Genomic DNA, 15,608 nt, shown 5'->3' on the forward strand with positions numbered 1-15,608 from the left:
AGGTGTCAATACCAACAGAATAGATATATAGAATTATAGATATATACACATCATTAATAAACTAGAGTAATAAATATGTACAAATATACACATGTTCTGTGGGGAGGGGAAGGGGATAGGGCAGAGGGAGAGAGTGGGGGTGATGGGTAGGGGACAGGAACAGAGGAACAGGGGGGCTTAGTCTGGGAAGGCCTCCTGGAGGAGGTGAACTCTCAGTAGGACTTTGAAGGGAGGAAGAGAGCTACTTTGGCAGATGTGTGGCGGGAGGGCATTCCAGACCAGAGGTAGGATGTGGGCCAGGGGTCGATGGTGGGACAGGCAAGAATGAGGCACAGTGAGGAAGTTAGCGGCAGAGGAGCGGAGTGTGCAGGCTGGGCTGTAGAAGGAGAGAAGGGAGGGGGCAAGATGATGGAGAGCTTTGAAGCAGAGGGTGAGGAGTTTTTGCTTCATACAAAGGTTAATAGGCAACCACTGGAGATTTTTGAGAAGGGGAGTGACATGCCCAGAGCATTTCTGTAGAAAGATAATCCAGGCAGCAGAGTGAAGTATAGACTGAAGCAGGGAGAGACAGGAGGATGAGAGATCAGAAAGGAGGCCGATGCAGTAATCCAATTGGGATAGGATGAGAGATTGAACCAACAAGGTAGCGGTTTGGATGGAGAGGAAAGGGTAGATCTTGGCGATGTTGTAAAGGTGAGACTGGCAGGTTTTGGTGATGGATTAGATATGTGGGGTGAATGACAGAGCGCGATCAAGGATGACACCAAGGTTGTGGGCTTGTGAGACAGGAAGGATGGTAGTGCCATCCACAGTGGTGGGAAAGTTAGGGAGAGGACAGGGAGGGAAGATAAGCAGCTCAGTCTTGGACATATTGCGCTTTAGGTGGCAGACAGACATCCAGGTGGAGATGTCCTGAAGGCACCCCAGAACCTCTGAACCCCTACCCAGGATGCAGTGGGTATTCACTATGTTCACAGCAACCTCTGCACATCATGATCTTTAGGCACAAGGGATAGCTTTGATCTTCTGAAATACCTTGGCTTTCAGCTCAAAGAGCACATGTTGTCCTTTCTGTTTGCCCAGATTATATGATAACATAATGATACAATGGGAGGTAATGAGCAGATACGTTGGTTTAAAAAACACCAACAACCTATGAGACAGGCAGTATGGAGAGTGTGGTAATGGCAGCCAATCCAAACCAAGGATTCGGGGCCTCTTCTTTTACTAAGTGAGGAGTAGGGGCAGTGTAAAAGAGGTGCTAATTCCTGAGTCCATAACTATTCAAGAGAGAGAAAAAGCCGGAGAGAGGAAAATGAAATTCTGAGACAGAGACACAGAGGGAAAAGAGGAACAATATATATATATATAAAATATATAATAATATGTACACACAACACACACACACACACACACACACACACACACACACACGGAAGATTTATAAAATGGAGAGAACTGTGAAAAGAAGGGTGGAATCAAAATAAACAGCCAAAGAGAAATGGCTAAAGAAAGGCAATGAAACAAATGAGGGAAGTTATAAAGTGAGATGAAGAAAGATGTAGAAGGAAAGGGATACAGAATAGGAGGGACAAAGGAGGGAGAGGAAGGAAGAAAAAGAAAGTGAGGGAAATAGGGAGAGAGAAATCTGTGCTGGTACAGTAACAAATAAATCCCTGCAGCATGACAGCCGTCTGCTGAAGCATTTCATTTTCCCACAACATAATGGTGTGTTATTGCCCATTATCTGTTCTGTCAGTGCCAGAGTCGATATTAAATGAGGGGCAGCTGCATTTAGCTGCCATTTTTCAGCTGTCTCCTCGTTGCTATGGAAACCGAGTTGTTTCTCTGTGAACCTGCCTGGAACGGAGGAAGGAGCGAGGTAGAGAGAAAGTAAAGGCTGTGAAGGTTTGGGGTGGCAGGCTGGGGACAGAAAGGGCAGAGAGCAGCAGCAGAGGTATGCTGCTGGGAAAGAACAGCATAGAACATCATTTTATGTCCTACCTACACTTGATAAATAAGACCTTTAAAAAATATTGTTTCTATTCTAGCTGACCCAGCTGATTAGCCTCAACACCCTACTAGCTTTGACTTGCCCCAAAGCACCTCAGCTTCAAGTCTCCTTTCACCCCCGTACCTCTCCTCATTCTGCTTTTTTTAAACACTTACTACATACCACGCACTGTACGAAGCACTGGGGTAGATGCATGCTAATCATCATCATCATCATCATCAATCGTATTTATTGAGTGCTTACTGTGTGCAGAGCACTGTACTAAGCGCTTGGGAAGTACAAATTGGCAACATATAGAGATGGTCCCTACCCATCAGTGGGCTCACAGTCCAAAAGGGGGAGACAGAGAACAAAACCAAATATACTAACAAAATAAAATAAATAGAATAGATATGTACAAGTAAAATAAATAAATAAATAAATAGAGTAATAAATATGTACAAACATATACATATATGCAGGTGCTGTGGGGAAGGGAAGGAGGTAAGATGGGGGGATGGAGAGGGGGACAAGGGGGAGAGGAAGGAAGGGGCTCAGTCTGGGAAGGCCTCCTGGAGGAGGTGAGCTCTCGGTAGGGCCTTGAAGGGAGGAAGAGAGCTAGCTAATCAGAATGGACACAGTTCATGTCCCATATGGGATTCACAGTATTAATTCTCATTTTGCATATAAGGAAACTGAGGCACAGAGAAATGACTCACCCAGGTCACACAGCAAACAAGTGGTGGGACTGGGATTAGAACCCAAATCCTTCCGACTGCCAGGCCCGTGCTCTATCCACTAGGCCACGCTGTTTCTCTGCTTATCTGTTTACAATAGCCCACCTCCTCCTATTAGTTTCATGGGCCTCACTCTCCCAAATCCTATCGCCAAATGACACCCACCTAAAAGCCCTTGCACCCACAAACACAAAACAAGAAAGCACATTGGTGTGAGATACCCAGTCCAGCAATTTTTCTCATGGAAAACCCCTTAGCAAGAGAGCTCCTTCTTCCTCACACTGGACCAGCTCAAAAAGACCACAAGGAGTTGAACATTAAATCCAGACAAAGATCTAAGGTGAGGTGTCTCAAAGTTCTGAGTTTGGTGGGAGTCAGCCATTGCATCACCTGAAGTCACTGCGCATCAGGAGGCTGAAGGCATAAGCAAATATCCCACCTTGGCAACGGTGGCTGTGGCCTAAGTGCCAGGGAGAACTCTGGGGATCCGGCAGCTGTGAGGAGCAGATCATAAATAATGGGAGGAAACAAGTACAGTAACATGTAAGTTTGGCAGACACTGTCACAGACTTCCCAGAGTTCCCCCAATATTTCCCTTCTTGGGAAGCCCCAGGGAAAAAAAGATTATATTCTTGATGATCTCCACATTAAGAAAAGCTCACATCTTGATCGAGGATGTGTGTATGTGAATATCTCTTTCTCCAGTCATTGCATAGCGATCGATCCAGATAGATGCACATCAGAAGAATGTTCTCTATTTCCTTAACAGTGTTCTATCCAAAATCTGTAGTAAAAACATTTGTTATAGAACTGAACTGACATGTGTCAATGCGTGTTCATTCAATCATATTTATTGAGCACTTACTGTGTGCAGAGCACTGTACTAAGCACTTGGAAGGTACAATTCGGCCACAGATAGAGACAATTCCTACCCAACAACAGGTTGTGTGACTCTCTCAATGAGATTCAAGATGTATGTTTCTGGTTATCAACCTAAGTATGCCTGCTTCTGCACCTCTGCCTCTGTCTTCCTCCCTTTATCATTACTCCTTCATTTTTTGTCTTCTCACTCCATCTACACATACATGGACAATCAGCCCCCTCATCCCTTACCATCTCGACTTCAAGCCCCTCTCCTTTTCCCATTTGGGGTCCAGGAACATATATTTACCTTTTATTCAAGTATTCCATCTCAAACCTCAGGACCTACTTTTAGTTTGACAGAGATTCTATAACGCACTAATTTTCTCCAATGTCTCATTGTTTTTTTAAGTTCTTCTTAAACTGTGACCCAGGAGCAAACAGCAGTAATATTACTTACAAAAATAAGAAAGATTCAAAGTCCTCTGTAGGATGTGAAATATTTTGGGGGTAAAGACCTCCCTTCTGGAAAGCGAATTACAACATAGATCTTCCTTAACCCAAGATGCCCCCTTGCTTCATAGGAAAATTGGGTGTGCTCCACCTTTGAGTGACTTCTGTGACATCCAGACTCCAACGGTTGATTCTGCTTTGAAAATGAGCACTTCAGAGGAACCCACTTATTACGCTTCTCAAATACCACAAATTCAGAAATTCTGTGTCCTAATCATTCCCCTTAAACACTACAGCCCTTTACTGCCTCGCTATTCATTCCTCCAGCTCTTTGTCAAAGCTGCAGAACAACTGCTTTTGTCCAGCTAATGGGCACAAAACTAAACTAAAATTGTTCAGAACAAAAACAAGTTGGTCAAAGTTCTCTTCCATTGATGAAAACTTTTACATTTCTCTTTTCCACAGGAACGGGGCCAGTAGATTTATCCTGATCACCTAATCACACTTTATTTAAAGCCTTCATCCAATGAGTTTTTGATATACTTATTCTGGCATGTAGAGAATTAGTGTGAAAAGACAGAACTTTTAGTTGACATGCTGAATCACTGAAAGGGAGGTATCTGGCTCTCCTCGCCATATTAGGAAAATCAGGGCTTTGCCATCTCTCAACAACCTGAACAACATTGCCCTCAACTCATTCATATATTGATTCGTTCATTCAGTCATATTAATTGAGTACTTAATGTATGCAGAGAACTATACTATGCACTTGGGAGAGAACAATAAAAAAAATAGATACATTCCCTGCCCAAAACAAGCTTAAGCTTACAGTTTAGAGGGGAAGACAGACAATAACATAAATAAACTACAGATATGTAAATAGGTGCTGAGGGCTGGGATGCAGAAATAATAATAATAATTGTGATATTTCTTCAGGGCTTACTTTGTGCCAGGCACTGTACTAAGTGCTGAGGTAGATACAAGTGAATCGGGTTGGACACAGTCCCTGTCCCATTCGGGGCTCCCAGTCTCGATTCCCGTTTTACAGATGAGGTAACTGAGGCACAGAGAAGTGAAGTGACTTGCCCAAGGTCACACAGCAGACAAGTGGCAGAGCCGACATTAGAACCCATGACCTTCTGGCTCCCAGGCCCAAGCTCTATCCAGGAAGGGAGAAAGTCAGGTGACCAAGAAAGGAGAGGGAGAAGAGGAAAAGAGGGCTTAGTCAGGGAAAGCTTCTTGGAGGAGACGTGCCTTCAATAAGTCTTTGAAGCACGGGAGAGTAATTGTCAGATTCAAGGAGGGAGGGCATTCCAGGCCAGAGGCAGGATGCAGGTGAGAGGTCATCAGGGAGATAGACAAGACCAAGGTACAGATAGACAAGATCCAATCCCCCTCTGCCTGTGCCTCTAAACAATTTCCACACTCAATCCTGGATCTGCCTTGAAACCTGTGATATCTCTCCAGCTCCTTCTGTGCTTAGCCTATTTCCTCTGCTGACTAGCAGTTTGTGTTGTGTTCTCAGCCATAGATTGAGGAAACAAATTCTGCTTACAATGCTCATATGCTAATCTCTCTCCTTAGCTCCACTCTACAGCTACAAGCTTTTGCTTTCCAACTAGGAAGCCCTTAAAGCAGCATTTGCAGCTGTGTATAAGCTGTCCTTCAGGTTTGAAGATGACACCATGAATGGCTAGAATTTAGTAATGCGTGCCTGTGGTCCTGATAAGGACCGACTTGTGATTGACGGTTCCTCATTTATGAGTAGATTGTCCCCTGCTGTGTTTTTACAGTTCTTACTCTCTATTACTAAAGCTGTTTTTGTTTCTCACTCTGACACAATTTTCCTAAACTGCAAAGTTATCCAATTTCATCCCTCTCCACTCGAGCCCTCCACCCTTCATGGAATTTCCTCCTCCTTCCCAATCAATCAACCATATTGATTGAGCACATACTATGTGCAGAGCATGGTAGTAAGCACTTGGGAGAATTAGCATTAGCAGAGATATTCCCTGCCCATAACGAGTTTACAGTCTAGAGAGGGAGGCAGACACCTGGACATCTTCCAGACATCTTCCCATTTGGAAGATCACAGTTGTGTCATTTTCAAGGCCCTTCTGGTGAATAATAATGATGGCATTTGTTAAGTGCTTACTATGTGCAAAGCACTGTTCTAAGCGCTGGGTGGAGACAAGGTGATCACGTTGTCCCACGTGGGGCTCACAGTCTTAATCCCCATTTTACAGATGATGTAAGTGAGGCTTAGATAAGTTAAGTGACTTGCCCAAGGTCACACAGCAGACATGTGGGACTCCCAAGCCCGTGCTCTTTCCACTGAGCCACGCTGCCCCACAAGCAGCAAGGCCTAGTGGAAAGAACACTGGCCTGAGAGTCAGAGTCAGAGGATCTAATCCCGGCTCTGCCACATGCTCGCTGTGTGGCTTTGGACAAGCCACTTAACTTCTCTGTGCTTCTGTTCCCTCATCTGCAAAACAATGATTCAATTGTTGTTCTCCCTCCTACTTGGACTGTGAGTTCCTTGTGTGAAATGATTATCTTGTATCTACTCCAATACAGTGCTCAGCACCTAGTAAGCACTTAACATAAAACGCAGTTATGATTATTATTACTATTGTTAAATCACATCTCCTTCGGGAGGCTTTCATTAATTAATCTCTCTTCTACCAAACCTATTCTCCTCTCAACTGCCCCTTCAGCACTTCTACATCACCTAAGCTCTTTGGAAAACAGCCTCCCCACAGTTGTATTTATGCATATATCTTTATATTCTCTTGCTTCCTTCTATCAATCAATCAAATAATATTTATTGAGTGCTTACTGTGTGCAGGGCACTGTACTAAGCCCTTGGGAGAGTACAATATAACAATTTAACAGAATTGGTAGACACATTCCCTGCTCTATCTGTAATCTATTTTAATGTCAGCTTCCCTAGTTAGATTGTAAACTCCTCGAAGTCAGAGATTATATCTACTAACTCCCAAGCACTTAATATAGTGTTCTGTACACAGTACGCACTCAATAAATACTACTGATTGATATTTTGAATCCAATTGCTTCCCACCTGGTTGACCTGTCTTCTGCTGTTCTCTCCCAACTCTCCACAGCTATGCCACATCATTTAACATTTTGCTCCATTGCTTCATCTTTAAAATCTTTCTTCTGTCGGCCTTGTTCATGATTATCCTATCTCAGTACAACACAGATAAGTTACTTTGTTATGCTGTCCATTCTCCTCACATGTCCTGTGTGGTTATGACTACTGTTTCTTCGTTGGTCTAACTGTATTACATAACCCTAATGTTTGTGACCTCTCTTGCCATTTTATATTAGGGGTTGTGAGACCCATGCGGGACAGGAACTGTATCCAATTTGACTTTATCCAGTGCTTAGCATGGTGCTTGGCATATGATAAGCACTTACACCCACAACAATTATAATAATAAGTATTATGCATAGGTGATGGCATTTATTAAGTGTTTATTACATGTCAAGCACTGTGCTAAGCACTAGGGTAGATACAAGCTAATCAGATTGGACACAGTTCTTGTACCACATGGTGCTCACAGTTTAAATCTGCATTTTACAGATGAGGTAACTGAGGAACAGAGAAGTGAAGTGACTTGCCCAAGGTCACACAGCAGACAAGTGGCAGAGCTGGAATTACAACACAGGTCCTTCTGACTCCCAGACCCATGGTCTATCCATTATACCATGGTGGAACTGCTCTAAAGGTTAAACATGGCTTCTGGTCAGGGCTCACAGCAATAAAGAAGGTTGGCCACTACCATACCTCTTTATATCTCCAATTCGATTACGATCTTGACTCATTGGTGTCACATTCTGAGTGAATTTATCCAGGACCCACTATTCTCTTGATTTGTCTTTTTACTTCCTTGTCTATCCTCCCATCATTGGACATTACATTACCAGGGTAACAAAATCAGTGTCACTGATGGAAATCCTTTTCCGCATATAAGATTTACCAAGTATGGACTGGTGTGTAACCTTGGTCTTCTTCATTCTGACAACAGTCTTTTAGTATTTTGCTGACACAGAGAGTCAGTTCACAACCATCAGCATGTCTTCATGAGTGTGTCCTTCCAGAGCAAAGTCAGCAGATTTAAGATGCCATTCCAGTCTAGATCTGTTGGTCACCTCTTCCCTCACACTTGCCTTAAGCAGGGGCTAAACTGAGCTGGTATAATTGAGTGTGGGCACCAGTGAGGAAGTTTTTTGTTTTGTTTTTTTCCTGGTCAGAAAGGAGATCTAAAATAATATAGAAAGCAACAATCAGCCAACTCCTTATTTCTAGTATTTTGAAATCCTAAATTGAGGAACCCTGCCACTTGGCAGTCTGAAGGGCTTACAAATATTTGAAATGGGAATCAATGGAACTGATTCTAATTTTTGTTTTTAAACGGAAAAACATTAGTGAGAACAAATGTTCCAGTCGGCTGGTTTGTTAGAATTGGGAAGAAGAAAAACATCAGATTGTGTCATCTTAAAATGCCAAGGAAGCCAACAGGAAGAATGGGAATTTATCTGGGGTCAGAAGGAAAGGGACAAGGAAGGATAGAGGAGAGAGCAAAGGTTAATGAAAAATAGAGTGAACACTGCTCAGGCTAGACACAGCATGTTTTAGGGCTCTAGAATACAATCGTACTGAGATTGCATAATCTTCTATTCAAGAATATCTAGTCCATCGTACTCGAAGAAGACATCAGTAATGTTGAAATTCACCTACGAGGTCCTGTATGGCTGAAAAGGACAATGCAGGACTCACAGTTCTGGCTGCATTGTGTACATAAAAAGCCTGTCCTTTGTTCTGTTGTCATGTTTAATGTTTTCAGCACCTAGCTGTTTCCTATTTTGCCTCCTTGTCTCTCATTCCTCACAGAGCTTTTGCTCAAAGAGAGCCATTCCTCTCTGGAGAGCTGTGCACCATGGTGGTCTATCTACAGCAATTGACTCCCAGTTTTCAGCTGGGATGCAAAATTTCTGACATAACAAAAAGGATAAAGGAAAGTGTAGTAGCCTAATCCTCTAAAGGCGAAGGGTTGAGGGTTCAAAGAAAGAACAAACTTGTGGGGGTTGAGTATTTGGCTCTTGAACAGCCCTTGCTTAGTTTCCTGTGGGCCACCCATGTTATGGGCTTAATAATGATGGCATTTATTAAGTGCTTACTATGTACCAGGCACTGTTCTAAGCAGTGGGGAGGATACAAGGTAATCAGGTTGTCCCACATGGAGCTCACAGTCTTAATCCCCATTTAACAGATGAGGTAACTGAGGCCCAGGAAGCTACGTGACTTGCCCTAAGTCACACAGCAGACAAGTGGCGGAGCCAGGATTAGAACCTTTGACTCCCAAGCCCATGCTCTTTCCAGGTTGACAACGAGGCCTCCTCATCAGACCAGTGATGATGGGATCAAGGCCGACCTAGCCAACAGAGGGAATGGGGGACTGAATACCTATTTAAATAGGTTTTGGGGGGATTCGGGCAAATTTCCCCTGAATTATGGATGGAATTACACCAAAACAAGAAAGGACATAATTGATTTGCTGGAAAGCTTGTTTTGCTTAAGTGTTTTGTAAAGAACACAACAGCAGAAGTAGGGGACATTCTTCCAGCAATGCACCTCTGTCTGGATAGTGCATGACAATACAGGAAGAACCTTGTCATGTACGTGCCAGTTTGGGAGGAACACTTAAAGGCAACTTTCCTTTCAGTAAGATTCAACAAGAAGATAACCTCTTTGTTTCATGGGAGCAAATGAGTTATGATCATCATTATCATCAGTGGTATTTATTGAGCTCCTTCTGTTTGCAGAGCACTATACTAAGTGCTTTGGAGCGCAAAATATAATAGAGTTGATAGACACTTCCCTGCCCACAGTGAATTTACAGTCTAGTGAGGAAGATAGGTATTAATATAAATTAAATAATTTGTAATATAAATGAGTTTTTTATGACTGCTATTGTGTAGCCATCTGAGGCAGACTAAGTGCTGTAGGCAAACGTTGAAGGCAGGTATCAGGGAGGGAAGTGAATTCAGAGCTGCTGATTAGTTGTTTTACTATTATTATTATTATTATTCGATTTGTTAAACACTTCCTTTATGTCAAGCATTGTTCTTAGCACTGGGGTAGATAGAAGTTAATCAGGTCACACACAGTCCATACCTCACATGAGAGTAACAGTCTGAGGAGAGGGATGAACAGGCACTGAATCCCCATTTCATTGATGAGGAAACTGAGGCACAGGGAAGTGAAGTGACTTGCCCAAGGTCACACAGCAGGCAAATGGTAGAATGCTCTAGGCATGTTACTCCCCTCCTCAAAAATCTCCAGTAGCTACCAATCAACCTACGCATCAGGCAAAAACTCCTCACTCTCAGCTTCAAGGCTCTCCATCACCTCGCCCCCTGCTACCTCACCTCCCTTCTTTCCTTCTACAGCCCAGCCTGCACCCTCTGCTCCTCTGCCGCTAACCTCCTCACTGTGCCTCGTTCTCGCCTGTCCCGCCATCGACCCCCGGCCCACATCCTTCCCCTAGCCTGGAATGCCCTCCCTCCGCACATATGCCAAGCTAGCTCTCTTCCTCCCTTCAAGGCCCTACTGAGAGCTCACCTCCTCCAGGAGGCCTTCCCAGACTGAGCCCCCTCCTTCCTCTCCCTCTCCCCGTCTTTCCCCTCCCCATCCCCCCACCTTATCTCCTTCCCCTCCCCACAGCACCTGTATATATGTTTGCACATATTTATTACTCTATTTATTTTACTTGTACATATTTACTATTCTATTTATTTTATTTTGTTAATATGTTTTGTTTTGTTGCCTGTCTTCCCCTTCTAGACTGTGAGCCCGCTGTAGGGTAGGGACCGTCTCTATATGTTACCAACTTGTACTTCCCAAGCGCTTAGTACAGTGTTCTGCACACAGTAAGCACTCAAGAAATATGATTGAATGAATGAATGAAATGGCAGAGCCAGGATCAGAATCCGGGTCCTCTGACTCCCAAACCTGTACTCTTTCCAGTGGGACATGCTGCTCTTCAACGTTTGGCATTTAAAGGGGTCATGCTCCTTTACAAGTTGGGCTTAAAAGGTGGGCACACTTTTGTAAAGGGAAGTGGAACCCCCCACCCCCACCCCACCCCAATTTTTGAGGGTCTATTAGTTGGGCAAGGGAGGGTTCAGTCTGAGTAACATTGGGTACTGAAAATCCATTCTGGGCAGAACTCTACTTTGGCTTCCCAACAAGGCTGAATTTAATCAGAAAACTGCCGTGTCTGAAACACAATAAAATGCATCTTTCCCTCTGGCTGGCAAGTCAATGATTCCATCTGAATTAGATGCCACGTTTGGGTTAGGCCACGAAAGCTAGCATGAAATTACTCAACTGGTACTTTACAGATTGCCGCTAGTTGGCTAGTCAAATGAATTCCAAGAAAAATCTAAATGATGGATGTTGAGAGCAGCTGGTATTTATTCTGCAACAATATTTTTTCGGTGTTAATTTGTAAAGTTCTAGAAAAACCTGATTGATTTTTATAGCTGGGAGAAAAAAAACCTTTATTGCTTTGATTTTCTGAGTTTAAAAAGTCTCTTTTGCTGTCTATCTTCTCTCAGTGTTAGGCTTCCTTTCCCCTCTCTACCTCCCCCACACAATTTTTTGAGACTTAAAATACCATATCTATGTTCCTTCTACCTTTTGGCATTCTGAATTAAATACCCACCCAGATACATACATTCATACTCCACATGCATATAATATCTATTGTATAAATAGAGCCATTCTTAAGGTTTGACGGTAACAGTACTGTGTTAGACAGATGCTACTTTTAAATTCTAGAGCATCTATTCACTACCTTGATCTCTTCCATTTCACTGCTGACCCCTTGCCCACTTCCTTCCTCTGGGGAACTCCCCCATTTCATATCCAACACTTTACTACTTTCCCCATCTTCAAAATCGAGCAGCTTGGGCCTGGGAGTCAGAAGGACCTGGGTCCTAATCCTGGCTACGCCACTCTGTCTGCTGTGTGACCTTGGGCAAGTCACCTCACTTTTCTGTGCCTCAGTTACCTCATCTGTAAAATGGGGATTGAGACTGTGAGCCCCATGTGAAACAGAGATTGCGTCCAACCCAATTTGCTTGTATCCACCCCAGTGCTTAGTACAGTGCTTGGCACATAGTAAGTGCTTAACAAATACCACAATTATTATTATTATTATTATTATTCTGTGCCTCAGTTACCTCATCTGTAAAATGTGGATTAAGACTATGAGCATTATGTGGGACAGGGACTGTGTCCAACCCAATTTTCTTGTATCTACCCCACCGCTTAGTACAGTGCTTGGCACATATTAAGTGCTTAAAAAATACCACAATCATTATTATTATCTCCTTCAGGAGGCTTTCCCTGAGCCCTCACTTTCCATACCTGTCATTTCCTCTGTGTCACCCAAGCATTTGGCTGGGCACCAGAGCCCCAGAGCACTTATGTCCATATTTTTACACTCTGCCATGTTCTCTATTAGTAATTTATTTTAATGTCCCCTTTTAGACCGTAAGCTCCTTATTGGTAGGGATTGTGTCTACCAACTCTGTTGTACTGTGCTTAACCAAGGATTCAGTACGATGCTCTGCACATAGTAAGTGCTCAATAAGCCCCATGGATCAGTGGATTGCACCAAAACCCACTACATGAAAATGGGATCAGGAATACAGTCAGAACCACCACACCCTCTCCTGATCAGGCAAATGAGGAAAATGGACATCAGCAATATAGTAAAATACTGAGTTGAAATGGGGTAACTAAATGGGGTAGCTGGACCCAGGAAGTGGGATAACCATATGTAGAGTGTGGAGCAGCAGGATTTTACAGACAAAATGAAGCCAAACCTCTCGTAATGCTTCCCAGCTAACATATTGGTTCTATTAACCCACCAGTCTCCAGCTTACTCTCTTCGTTCCTCCCCAAGTAACTGGCTCCTCCTTCCCCTCACTTCCACACTTTCCCCAGTCTGGAACTCCACTCCTTATCCCCAACACAAATCAAGCAGACTAGAATTTTCTCTGAGTTCAAAACCATGCTAAACATCTCACCTCTCCAACAATGCCCTAGTGGATAGAGCACAGGCCCAGGAGTCAGAAGGTCATGGAACCTAATCCCGGCTCTGCCACCTGTCAGCTGTGTGACCTTGGGCAAGTTACTTAACTTCTCTGGCCTTAGTTCCCTTATCTGTAAAATGGGGATTGAGATTCTGAGCCCTATATGGGAAAGAGACTCTGTCCAACCCACTTGTCTCATATCTACCCCAGGGCTTAGATAAGTGCCCGGCACTTAGTACGTGCTTAACAAATGCCGTAATTATTATAACAAGCCTCCCCCGATAAATTCCTATCTTCCAAGTCATGTCTGCTCGGAAGCCACCTCTAGGACTTTTGTGTATACTTTTGCCCTTCACTGCTTATTGAGTCAAAAGATCATGTTTATTGAGTTCTTAATGTGTGCAGAGCACTGTACTAAGCACTGGGAGAATACAATATAAAAAGTTGGCAGACACATTCCCTGCCCACAAGACATTTACAGTCTAGAGAGGGATGCAAACATTAATATAAATAAATAAATAACAAATATGTTCATAAGTGCTGTGGGGCCAAGGGAGAGGAGCAAATCCTAGTCCTTCCCCTGATCTTACGTGCAATACTACAAATAATGAGTGTGGCATCTATTATGCACTTACTACATGCTAAATACTGCACTTAATACTGAGGTAGATTCAAGATAACCACATCTGACACAGCCTTTGTCCCCCCACAGGCCTTGTAGTCTAAGAGGGAGAGTAGGTATTTTAATCTCCATATTGGAAATGAGGAAACCAAGGCACAGAAATGTTAAGCGAGTTGCCCAGTGTCACACAGCAAGCAAGTGGCAACTATACAGTTGATAATTTGGCCTGATTATTCTCTTTGTAAATATTTGGTGGGCAAGGAATGGGGTCATGCTTCTGCTGCACTTTCCCAAGTACTTTGTACAGTACATTGAACTATTATCTACCTATCTACCCCCAGTGCTTAGAACAGTGCTTGGCACATAGTGCATAACAAATGCCATCATTATTCTTTAGGTAATCACACCTCCCCATCACCTTTAGTGACATACCTTTATGCCATTCTTCCCTCCTCCCTGAAGTTTATTTTAGTACCAGTCTCCCCTGCTCTAGTATAATTACCTTGAGGACAAGGATTAAGTTTTCTAACTACATCACAGTCTCCGGGGTGCTTAGTACAGTGTCCATAGTAATCTCTCAATAAATATTGTTGATAAATTGATAGTTGCACAGGTTTTTGCAGCTCACAACAGATGTAAATAGATTGCTTTCAGTAGGTACCACATTCATTTATTCAATCATTTATTGAACACTTACTGTGAGCAGAGTACTGTACTAAGCACTTGGGAGAGTACTACAACAATAAACAGACCCGTTCCCTGCCCACAGTGAAAAGTAGATTACTTGTTCTACCTCAATTTCTTCCATCAGGTTTCCCCAGACAGCTTTGGGTTGCTTCTTGGATGTTGGACACCTTGCTTCTATGCTTCCGTAGGTAACTATAGAAAAGCAATGTGGTCTAGTGGAAAGAGCACAGGCCTCGAGTCAGAGGACCTGACTTCTAATCCCAGGTTCACCACTTGTCTGTTGTGTGACCTTGGGCAAGTCACTTACATTTTGTGTGCCTCAGTCTCCTCATCTGTAAAATGGGTGCAAAATCCGACTCCTTCCTACTTAGATCATGAGCCCCATGTGGGCAGGGACTGTGCCCACCTGATTAATTTGTACCTAACCCAGGACATAATACAGTACTTGACACAGTAAGTGCTTACCAAATACTACTATTTTCATTATAATCATTGTTAGCAGTAGTAGTAGTTGTATTACTGCAGCTATTCGAAGCAGCCCTGAGAATTCTCCTGAAAATCTAGGTTATTTTAGCATGATGGAAACAAAATCAAACCAAAACTATAACAGACCATCCATCTACATGCAGTGCCAACTAACCATAAGACTCAACGTTACCTAGGCCAAACCTAGACTCATCCAAGGAATTTGCCCAGGGTTAAATTTACATTTTCATCATATATAATCCACTAAAGTTCATTCAAAATGTGCCTCCAACCATTCAAGCAATGGTAATAATGATAACTATGGTATTTGTTAAGTGCTTACTCAGTGTCAAGTACTGTACTAAGCACTGGGGAAGATACAGGATAATTAGGTTCCACATAGGCCTCAGAGTCTAAGTAGGGGAGAAGAGGATTTAATCCCCAATTTGCAGTTGAAGGAACTGAGAATTTAAGTGACTTCCCCATAGTCACACAGCAGACAAGAGGCAGAGCAGGAATTAGAACCCAGGTCCTTTGACTCCTTGGTCTGTGCTCTTTCCATTAGTCCACAATGCTTCTCTATGGTATTTATTGAGCACTTACTGTATACAGAGCATTGCACTCAACACTTGGCAAAGTACAATAAGCAGACACACTC

At 43.2% G+C, this 15,608-nt stretch overlaps 1 protein-coding gene across 1 annotated transcript in view; it reads right to left on the reverse strand.

The window, feature by feature from the left end:
• NRXN3 (neurexin 3) overlaps positions 1-15,608 on the reverse strand; it is a 1,831,517-nt gene that overhangs the window by 1,371,872 nt on the left and 444,037 nt on the right.

The sequence above is a fragment of the Tachyglossus aculeatus genome, chromosome 1 (assembly GCF_015852505.1).
Source record: "Tachyglossus aculeatus isolate mTacAcu1 chromosome 1, mTacAcu1.pri, whole genome shotgun sequence".
NCBI classification, from domain to species: domain Eukaryota; kingdom Metazoa; phylum Chordata; class Mammalia; order Monotremata; family Tachyglossidae; genus Tachyglossus; species Tachyglossus aculeatus.